The 12,244-nt window shown below is 27.5% G+C and overlaps 1 protein-coding gene across 4 annotated transcripts in view; it reads right to left on the bottom strand.

Moving 5' to 3' along the window:
* The window catches only part of LOC114132008 (uncharacterized), a 155,909-nt gene that overhangs the window by 103,957 nt on the left and 39,708 nt on the right, over positions 1-12,244 (bottom strand). The gene's annotated exons all lie outside the window — the stretch shown is intronic.

Here is a 12,244-nt window from a genome sequence, read left to right as displayed (position 1 = left end):
CTTAAAAAACACACACGATGCATATAAATTATTATACGGGACTAAAAGAGAAGACAAAAAAAAAAAAAAAAAAATCGGGCGCTCTTGTGTTATAATAGCGTGCGCTGCCGTTTTCGCGATCGTGTAATATTCGTGTGCGGCACTGTCGCGCCCGTCGTCGCCCACTTGCACCGGTCGCACAGTCACCGAATATCCGCGGAAAGTTTTATAAATTCAATAACCCGCGAACGCCGCGTTGTTCTTCGGTTGCCGTTTTCCCCGGGGCTATTATATCAATAATATAGTCCCGTTAGTTCGGTTTTCTTATTATATATATCGTACAAGGTGTTTTTGATATTTTTTTTTCGCGCAAGCTTTGAAAATGATCTCGTGCAGTTAGTATACGAATAGATAATAGAAAATCCGTTTTATGATTTATTTATTTCAGGAATTCTAAGCAAATTTACGGCCGTGGTTATATCATTATAATTTGATTTTAAATACATACAACCATAATTTATAGATATAATATTATTATATTCCTGGTTGGGGTAGAGAGTAAAAAGTAACTAGGAGGAAACTGTTTTTCATCGAAATAACAATTAAAGTATTTAAAAATTATATAAGTAGTTAAGCCTACGTCGCAAGTACAATGTACCTATTATACGTTCAATAATTATCGGATTCGGAAATCATAAATTAGATTTTTGACAAAAATCGTTGGCAAAGTGTGGAAAAAAAGTACGAGCCTTATATTTTATATGTTATTATTATATAAAAGGTTAGACTTACACATGCACACTCACGAACGTGCCTGTGGATAATATCTGGTTTAGAATGTTTGTCTACTTTTCACCGCACAACACTTGCCACAAATACAAGTTTGGTGGCTGTAAACTTAATTACTCGTCTTTGTTTTCGTTTTATTTTTTTTTTTTGCTTTTCCATTGTATCCTTTCCGTTTTCGCGAGTGCGTTTTTATGGATGTAACCGTTACTGGCTGAACTGCACTACGTGTACATTTGCGCACTCCGAAAAACTGTTTCGCGCCCGAAATACCAGGCCCTACTTAATGGGATTACAAGATAATCGGGGTTTCTGTGAAATTAAATATTTACACTGCGCACTATATTATACTTGGCAATTTTCATTCGTAAAGATAAATTGTTATTGCAATTTCCGCAACGGTATATAGGTACAGCGCCGTGGGATAATTTCAAAATGTGAAAAAAGAAACTTCAAGTGTTATAAGTAGTTATCTAAAGGAAATTTAAATAAAAAGTGTGGGCTTGGCATTTTTTTTTTTTTTTTGGTATATTATATTTGAAGTCTTTTCGCGAACGATTATAGTTACCAAGCGTTTTCAGAATGGACGCGAAAGGGAAATAAAGCATATATTATAATAACGAGACGCTATTGAGGGTAGAAAATTTACGGCTGTAACTGAGTTTAATTGACCATGATAAAAGAATGCTGGCCTTAAAAATAATTCTCGTATCGAAAACATTTTCCTGTTCTATTCTGCTGTACTATTACAATTTACGACCTCGATACATTTTTCAAGATCTTCTATATTTCACATCCAGAACAATATTTATTCAAAAATATTTCACAAACTTTAAATATTATTTAAGACCAAATCGCCTAGACTATTTACGCATAAATGCATAGTTTAGAGAATATATGTAACGAGAATCTCAACATATTTGTCATTGTATGTTATACCGTTTGTCTACTACATTATTATATATGATATATACATATAATGCACTACACACCACTCTACTCTAGCCTTCAACGTAAATATAATACGGTTGATTAATGAAAATGTACAATTTAATTGTTATTTGTCTAATATTGAAATAATAAATTAGACCTGTGTATTGGAAATCAGGTTTTTAAATAGGTGACACAAGAAAAAAAAATTAACATTAATAGTTAAATGCTTATAATTTAAACAATTAAGTACTTGCGCCTTTTTCCTATAAAACCAAATTTCAAAAATATTCCTAATAATAATTAAAGTAAAAAAAAAAAAAATAAAATAAAATGATCTCTATAATAAGCCATGAACAATTAAAATACTTAATTACATATGCAATTAAACGTATTTAAATAAATTGTATTCACTATTATGCTTATTACTTTAAACATAATAATGTATAAACATGTAAAAAGTTTTCTGTATTTTATTAAATTGTTTCTAGATTTTAAAACATTTATCGACTGATTGGTTGAGCGTATTACCATAATTTTATCATGTTTTAATATAGGCAGTTGACTACTTTACTTAAAAAAATAACTAACTAGAGACTTATACAAAAAACAAATAGTACCTAGTTCAAACCCAGTTTTATTAATAAATATTAATTATTAGAAAGATTGTAATTTACTTTTTATTTTGGTCAATGTTTTAAAACTTATTATATATTTATTGAAGTTTTAAAGATAAATAAAAATATTAGGTCTATAGAAATTTTAAAATTTTAATGTTCAATAGAAAATATACTTGTATTCAATTAAATTTGGTTTTAAAAGTATATTTTTTGCTGAATAATTAACGTAAAAAGTGTTGTTTTGAACTTATTTCTTATGTTATTTGAAACTTTGTTACTGTTTGGTTCTCTCTAGGGATTCTATTGTAATAACATTGAGCTAGTTAATAATCTTGAACAATTTTAATTCAAAATATTATGTACGTATATAAGTACAACAGTATACTATTTCATAGTTTCAGTATTTTTTTTTTTTTTTTTTGTTTATTTATTGTTTATTAAGTATTTAAATATTATTATATTTCAAAGTAAAGTCTATAGCTGTAGCTATACAAATACACAGAATACAGTTTTATTAAACATAATTTATACACCTAAATTATATAAAGTATCATTAAATAAAACTTATGCTTGTCTTTATAAATGATTTCTAAAATAAAATGATTTTTTTTATAATGTACTGTTTGTATAATTGATATCTTAATGTACGAGCATTGTTTTATTTTCATAGCATATATTATCCCAAAAAACTTCAGAGAAGTTAAAAAGGTCTTCTGTACTTTGCTTAAATGGAAAAAAAAGATAAATAAAGTGATAAATATGTAATACATTTATACATTTTTTATATACGTATACGTATATTGTATGTTTATGTTATGTTAAAATTAAAGAAAAATAGAAAAGATAATATTAATGTATTATTTAAATTAATAAAAACAAGTTTAATTGTAATAATGTTTTTAATTTTTTTCTATAAATACCAGATATTCGTTATCAGATCAAATGACGAGCAATTCAAATGCATACACCTGTCATTTTAAAAACTACCATTTATTCTAAAAACCAAATTAATATAAAATGTATCATAATATCATAGTAATAGTGTAAAATAATGCTAAATGAATATCATATGATAGATATATATCTTAAATTTGAATATAAAATTATAAATTTTATTTAAATTTTAAAGATTTCACCAAGAGATTCTTTAATAATTTCCATCGGAAATTAATCTAAACCATAATTTTGATTATAATTGGTTCATTTAAAAATCTATTATATTATTTTATTTTATAAAAGATATTTTCTTAAAAATTTTGCGTTAAAAAGTAAACATTTTTTACTGAAGTGCACTAATTTCATATTAACCTGTAGTAATGTAGCTTACTGCCCAAATGGTCTAAAATACATATTTTTTCTCTAAAACACGGACCTAAAAAATATATTATATTTTTTTAAACAAAATGTCAAGATCATTATCATGTTACTAAGAAATATGCACGATAAACCTAATTTCGATGTTAGTCATAATTGCTTTTATATGTTATTATACACTAGAAATATTATTAAAGTAATAAATGCATCATAATACGATTAATTTATTAGCATACTTGAGATATACTTTGTATACGTCTATATTTTAATAATTTTGTTAATTGAGTTAATAAAATTAATAAACACGTTTTCAAAACAATTAGGATTTAAATGAAGTACTTAATTATGTATTAAATACATCAACATTGTTATTATTATTAATATAAGTGTAATGAAATAGTAAGGAATCATAGTAATCGCTATCTATTATATTTAATTAAAACGTTATTTTTAGGTAGCTCATTAATTAGTGATGAGCTTTGATGATCAGTATTGGGGTAATGTGATTATTTCATGAAATGTGTATGATAAATTAATACATAACTTTGCAAATAGGTTAATGTTGGACTGCAAACATTTCGCCTTTTGTATATTATTAATATTAACTTATATTACTATACAATACAATGTGTTTTAGTGGATGACCAATAAAAAAATGGATAAACAGAACAACGAATGATCTGAATATAGCTGTTGTAAATAAAAAGACAGAGTGGGTGGAGCAACGTTTTGGCCGAATCCATGTAATTCAAAATCAGAGAAAAAGAAGAAAAATAATAAAAAGAAAAAGATGAAAAATAAAAACAATTTTAGGCCTTTTAGAGTTGTATATATACTGAGTATCAAACAATATAATAAAATGTATACAGTTGTCTCAAGTATTTTAATAGATTTCTACTTGAGTTAAATGAAATAAAATATAAATAGTTAACGGTTTTAAAATAATAAAAATGTAATACTAAAAACCTCCCACTAAGTCGTTCTAAGAATAATAATATATATTTTTTTTATTTCAGTCTTTTATAACATAATAACATATTATTTCCATTTTAAACGATGGATATGGGAAATTGAGTATCTCTGTATGTTTGTCATTATCTTAATAAATGTATTCTTGAAATGTTTAATGAGAAATTGTATCAGTAACTGAAATGAGTATAAGAAAAAAATTATTAAGTTAAAATTCAATTCACTCAATTACTTCATATAAAATTTGATTTTGAGTTCAACTTTCTATCGAAACATACCTCTAAGCTCTAGCAATAATTTTTTTTTGATTTTCGTCGCTAATAACTTGCAAATGAGTTAAGATTGTATGTAGAAAAGATAATTTGTATATAAAACTGAAAACTAACAAACATTTTTCATTGTATTTAATGGTTATCTGTGTTTAAAATAATATGTAATTTTAAGAAAAAATGCAGTTTTTATATAGTTTTATGCATAAAAAATTATTGAAAAACTTAACTTATAAACGTATTACATTTAATTGATTAAATAAAAATAAATATGTTCTTAAATATTAACAAATATCATTGCATGATGATAATTTTTTTATTCATAATGCAGTCATATAGAATAAGGCATATCTAATTACCATTTTTTTAAAATATACAACATGTATAAGGGCTATATAAATGGCTGTGTTGAAAATACATTGTTAATGATGACGTAAAAATTAAAAAAGTAATTTTAATAATTGAGACAAGAAAACTTGTAAGAGTCAAAGTTGAATAATTCTAGAAGCAGGTATAACCACGATAAAGTAGTGACAGGTTAAAGAACTGTTTGTTTCTGTATAGTATAATAATTATTAAAAAAGTAATATGATTAAAACTAATTTGAGTATTAGCTTAAAATAAGCATACTTAAATAAATTGGTATGGGCCTAAATCCATTAGCTGAATAATGTATCTATATTATAAAAGGTAACCCACTAACCAAAATATAGTTGTTACTTGTTGATTTCGAAGTCCATTTACTAATGGTCTGGTTAATAATAGGGAAAGTTTGTGAACACTATTCCGATCATTTAAACATAAAAATAAAAGGAATTCATATTGCTAATAATTACTATAATATTGAGAAGTTATATCAATTATCTGCTTTTTGGGAGTTGAATAAATGAAATAAATATAAAAGAATTTAAATCAAAAAAAAGATTCTTTTCAAACAATTGGTTTAATATTTTATCAAATTCTTTTGATAATCTAAAGTTGAAATATTTACCGAAACGTTTTATACTTGAGACTTTTGCCAATACAACGGATTTTATTTTCAAAATTGCAAGCAATAATAATATAATGTCATGTATTATATAACATATTCTTTTAACTTTTTATCAAACTAAGTTGTATAAATAATTTAAACTTTTTTTTATGGTTGAATATGAAGATTTCATAAGACCTCATAAATAAAAAAACTGGATTTATACAATTTAAATATATTTTATAGAAATTGTAAAAGTTTTGAATTTACTTATGGTTTTATACTCAGTTTTGTCTGGAAATCTTACCAACGTTCATAATAAAAACTTCTAAAATCAAAAAACTACGAGATACCTATAATAATGGATTTTTTAAATATATTCAAATTAAAAACAATGTACCTTTTTTCGTAAAAAAAAAAAAAAACAATGCATGCGTACTACAAGTAACTAATTAAAAAATCAAAAAACTGTATCGTTACATCAAATAACATTCTATTTATTTTAAACTAGAAAAAAAATAATAATTTAATAATATCGTTCTTCTATAGCTCATCGTTTAGATTTCTTGTATAATATTATGCTTTCTGATTTTTTTACATGTTATAACAATTTAATTTAACACATTCTATCATATTGACACAATTTTCTTTTATTACAGTTAGAGATACATATAGACACAATCAAAGTTATACCGAAGGTTATACGTTAAACAAGTATTTGTTTTACTTAATACGTTTTAGTTGTTTATTTATCACGACACTTTAACAGTCGAATCGTCGATCAGTCAGTACTCAGTACTGATTTTCAAATAAGTCATTTACTTTTTTTAATTATCAAATATAAATCTAGTTCATGTTGTATACGATTATATCTTACTCACAGTAATAGAACACTGATTACGTCCATTAATATCGACAATTAGATTAATTATATACAATTATTTAACAAAATTAAGCTGTTTGTGCACTTGTTCTAAATAATAACATTTTCGAAAAATATTTATCATAATTTTATAATGAAGAACTGCCGTTTTAGAGCATTCAATAAACTAACTGTATATTTCTATTTCTATAGGTATTCGAGACACAAGAAGTAAATGTGTATTATCCCCTAAATAATGTGATAAAAATGTTGTACGTATTTATTGAACTTATAACATAAAAAAAAAAAAAAATATAAGGTGTTTTAAATTCAACACAAATTCCATTTCCATGTCAAGTTAAAAAACCCATCAATAACCAGATGACTTTTAATTCGTAGGTATCAAAACCATTTATTTTTTCCAATCAATTTGCGAAAATCGATCGATTTCAATCATTTGATAACTACTATAATAGTTAAAAAAAAATAAACAACTTATCAGCATCGATGTGAAAAATTTTCAATTTTACCTACACGTAAGCTTCGTATTCATTGTATTGACATACAGAGTAATTCGTCAAGCATGTTTGCCACCATTATTTATGAATTATTTAATTTTGGGTACTTTTAATTTTATAAATACATCTTTTGTATTTTCAAATATATAGGTTGTTTTTTCATTTAAATAGTGCCGAGAAAAACTTCACATTTTAAAACGAAAACAACGCTTTTATTGTAAATTATTATGAAGTTCGTAATATTTTTTTACGTTTTGATACATCTAACGAGTGGTTTCTGAGTTATTAAACTTTAGTTACTAAGAATAATAGTTTTTCTTACTATTATAAAAGAAACAAATTAAAATGGGTTTTATTAGTGGTATGACGTGCATAATATATTTCTATTTTTATAGTTAAATTAAAATATTTTAAATGTAAAATATTTGCAATAATATTATTTATTTATATATTTACTTTAGATCTCCTTACAAACTCGTTCATCCGGGCTGATTATTTTCTTAAATAAATATATTTTTATACAAAACAGTTTTTTATAATAATTAAAAAATATTAATATCATATTATTTAATACTTCTATTTTTTCATTTTATGTGATTAGGTTCAAAAAATACATTTTTGTAATTTAAAATTTAAAATATAGTATAATATTGAATAGGTTTCATTGGTAAGTATACATACGTATATAAGAATTGACATAATATTTTACATTTATTGTAGTTTGTATAATATTAAAACCAATATTTGTATACAATGTTTGTATAGTTATAATTGTATAATGTGCTAGCAATTTCTCGATTAAATTAAGGTTTTCATGGTATACTGTATACGATGAAAACGTATTTGCCCGTTTATTGTTATTAATTTTTATAATGATTATTATCAACAACGTAAAAAGCCCAATACGCCTTTCGTTAACAATATATCAATAATAATATACGTAGGTAATATAAATAGTATTGTACGCATCATGCAATCACAATGTACTCTCGAATTGGAAATCACGAAATCGCATGTGGCGAAGACATACAACGGTGCATGCACCAAAGTTACGTGCGATGTATAATATATTAAAATCGAATAGAGGTACCTACGCTTTTCGAGTTAACGAAAAATACACACATACCTCTCGAACGGTCTGTGAACCGAGAGCCCGAGTGGATTGTTAACGTGGTTTTTTTTCCCCTCGTCTATACGATCAGACTTCTAACTAAATTACCGTACTCTAAACAAAAAGTGAAATATCGTCGAGTCGTATATAGCAAGTCGGGCACAAGTGCCTTGTTCGGATACGTAACATCGGCCCGACGACGTGTGAGACGGGGTGGTTCTCGAAACGATTCAATCGATCGGAACAGGAGATTATTGATTGCTGGTATCATACAGTCAAGGGTGTGACTAACGAAAATAACAACATTATGCCGTGCCGCGGGCGAATGAAGAAAACAATACACGTTCATAATTACTTCTATCGGAAGCGTACAATTTACGGTACACCGCTGTTGTACAATGTACGCATTACGATGTTATAGTCGTATTAATTCGTCTTTTTGCCACGTGCCACATGCAGTACTGTAGTAATATGTATCAATATGTACTCACTACATGCATTTAAGATACGGTATCTTAGTACTTTCTACAAAAAAAAAAAAAATATATATATATTTATCTATATCTTAGATACTTTTTAAAATACGGTTTTCACTATAGAAATGTACTGAGAAAATACGAAATTATTCATGTGGTAATACGAGTATATACCTACCCATTGCCTATTTTATCTATATTTTTATCATAAATATATAATAAATTATTGTTAATCACTATTTATATTTAAATTACTGTTTTTGATTTATAATATTATTGTTTACAATTGCAATAAAAGACTCGCGTGAAAATTATTCTATTTTAAATGTTGTATTATTTATTTTACTTTAATTCGGTAACTTTACACTTTAAATGTGTTTAAATATTTATAAAGAAAATAGTCAGCTGTTTTATTTAATGTGTCATAAATTTACCTTAATATACTTATACTTGTATTTAGTTAATAATTATTAGTACACTACTCTTTAAAACGTTTTATGGAATACTACGACACTTAGGTAGTATTATATTATAATATGTGCATGTTAAAATTAATAAAAGAACAATGAGAATGGAAATGGATCCGGTCTGCGGCACATGCAGATAAAAAAAAAAATAATGTCACAATAAATAATATTTAAAAAACAGTTATTCTAATTTACGTAATACATAATGACATAGTTTATGTGATATATTCAATTTAAAATGGTAATCAGAATTAATTGAAAAAAAAAACAATAATAATAAATATTAAATACTAATGATAATAACATTATACAGCTAAATTCAAAAACGTGTGGTATAAAATATATAGTCTTATTAATTTAATTGCCTATATAGTTATTGATATATTCAAGGAGTGGGGGGAGAGGAAATACCATAATGCGATTTGTTGTTAGAGAAATAGCGATTCGAGTCCTTGATTTGGCCGAGTTGATTTTAAAATTTAAACGCCATGTGCTTACAAATTATATTATATTATATTATACTATACCTATACGTACACAACTGCAATGCGGAGAAAAACAAACAACATTGCCACGCCGCGATCGGTACGGTCGTTAGCCGTGACCAATAATAATAATAATGGACGTTTTATTTGTTCGGTTATTTTTACACACAAATTTCGAAGCACTCCGTATCGAATCGTATTCATTATAAATGAACTATGATGATGCGAGTAAATAAAATGCAGTGTACACCGTACGATGATATCATTTGGAAATTGCACTCACGGATCATCCATAATATTATTGTCTATCCCGTCGTCGTCCATAACAATAAAGAATAATATTCGTGACGTAAATTATTACCAGTTTTCGTTCTTGCGAGACCGAAATAAAACCATTGAGACGGTGGCATTAATATGTTTGGCCGATCGCCGCTGAGGACCGTGATCCGTATTTGATACCCAGCTGTTTTAGCCGTTAAGCATACGGGTATATTATTTTTTATTCGCCCCTCCTCTAGTTTCTATCGTATTTATCCATGTAGACATCCTTCGAATGTCGTAGAAAAATATTGCAAACCACACGGAACCACCTCTGGCCCCTACAAAATGCGTTCGTGTATTGATTTCGGTCGTCCCCTTTTCCACTCCAATCATCCCTCTCGTTTGACCCTAGCCACACACACCAGCCTCTCCTCTCGATGCAATATAATGTTCTATGCATACACGCGCATCAATTTCGTCGTAATCCTCTACCTATGTCACATTAAAAGTATTTTTTATAATTCATAAACATTTTTAAATGTATAAGTTTTTATTTTTTTAAATATGAACTATTTCTATAATAACGCGACATTACGTTAATGTCCATGTTCTAAGACCTTGGCACGAATGTATCGCGTGGAACTTTTATTGTAAATATGACTATAAGGGATGTGACCCAGAAATTCTCTCCCCGCTATCACTTGTCATATTTCATTTCTACTATTGGCATGAAAACTAAATTTAGAAAATATTCTCGAACCTTTTTGCGCTTCAACAATAACTTTGAAAGTATTTTAACGCTTACGGAACATTTGATAACACCAACTCATGACGTAAATAACTTTCCTTTTGAAAAAAAAATTGTGAACTTTCAGCGAAGTGCACGTGTAATTAACCATATTACGTAAGATGATGGTGGTGTTCACTACGCTGTGGTGGACTTTTTATTAAAAATAATTCTTTGTTCTTTCTGACGCATTTATTTGCCACGAAATAATTTAAAATTTTTTTTTGTTAACCGTCACCGACACACAATTCTTATACCACGGTGGGACATAAAAGTAAAAAAAAGAAAGACCCAGAAAATATAAATAAAATACAAGACTAAAGGACGCCATCGTGGGGGTATCACCCCGGGGAAATGAGAAAATATCTCGGCCATCAAAAAATGTCAACAATGCATCCATAAATCTCGACGACGTGATTCGGTCGGTGCATGTATGGGAAGTACTATAGGATTTAATGTGTTGTTCTTATACATGAGTCTAAGGCCAGCTGTACCTGTACACACGTTTGCCAAGTATATAATGCAATATGTATGCGAAATATTACAGCAGTGGTGTAATAAAAAAAAAAAAAAAATGCACGAAAAACTCATACCGTAGAGATTCGTCGTAAAAGCACGCCTTCCGTTTACGTAGAAAACCACAGCGGACAAAGAGCGTTCACTTCATTTGCCCATTTGACCCTTTTTGTACAATGTAATTTTAAAATTGCTTTCATTATACACGGAGTAAGTTTTATTTTAAAAAATGGATCAAAATGTTAAAAAGATAAATCTAAAATTAAATTTTTTCTTTAGATATTTCCTCATAGAATTTAAAATAATAATCCATGTAAATGACGCGTTATTCTTAAATACATATGTATATAGTTATTATTATTTTCACCTAGAAATTGATTACTTCCTTAACAAAAAATATTTTTGAGTTAAATTTATATAAAAAGATAAAAAAAAAAAAACACCATATTTTAAGAAAAGTAAATATGAATATGTTATATTATCGAATCACAATGCCACGGAAATCGGAAGATCTTTTTTCATGCCGTTAGGATGGAACCGAAAATTACGGCAACCTCAACACTATCATCATCTGAGTGACATAATACCCACCGGTCGCCTTATACTATTGCAGTCGCTTTCGTCATGACGTGGAATTTCTATTTTTCTCGTCAATATTATGGCGTACCATCTTACCATAATATTTTTATCCGGATTCGCGCACAACAGCTACGACTATAAATATATAACCGGTAGACGTAATCGTCAAAAGTCGAAATCTTCGCGTGTCATTTTTCACACGGCTGCTGCTGCTGCTGCTGCTGCTGCTGCCGCTGTCGCTGCTCCTACGGAGTATGATATTATATTATATAGATTTGACATTTCTGTCGGGTCGTTTGTCGTTAGGGTCGCCGAGGAGAAGACGGCGGCGACGGCGGAAAGCGA

The sequence above is a fragment of the Aphis gossypii genome, chromosome 1, assembly GCF_020184175.1.
Source record: "Aphis gossypii isolate Hap1 chromosome 1, ASM2018417v2, whole genome shotgun sequence".
Lineage (NCBI taxonomy): Eukaryota > Metazoa > Arthropoda > Insecta > Hemiptera > Aphididae > Aphis > Aphis gossypii.
This window is presented reverse-complemented; position numbering and strand designations above follow the sequence as displayed.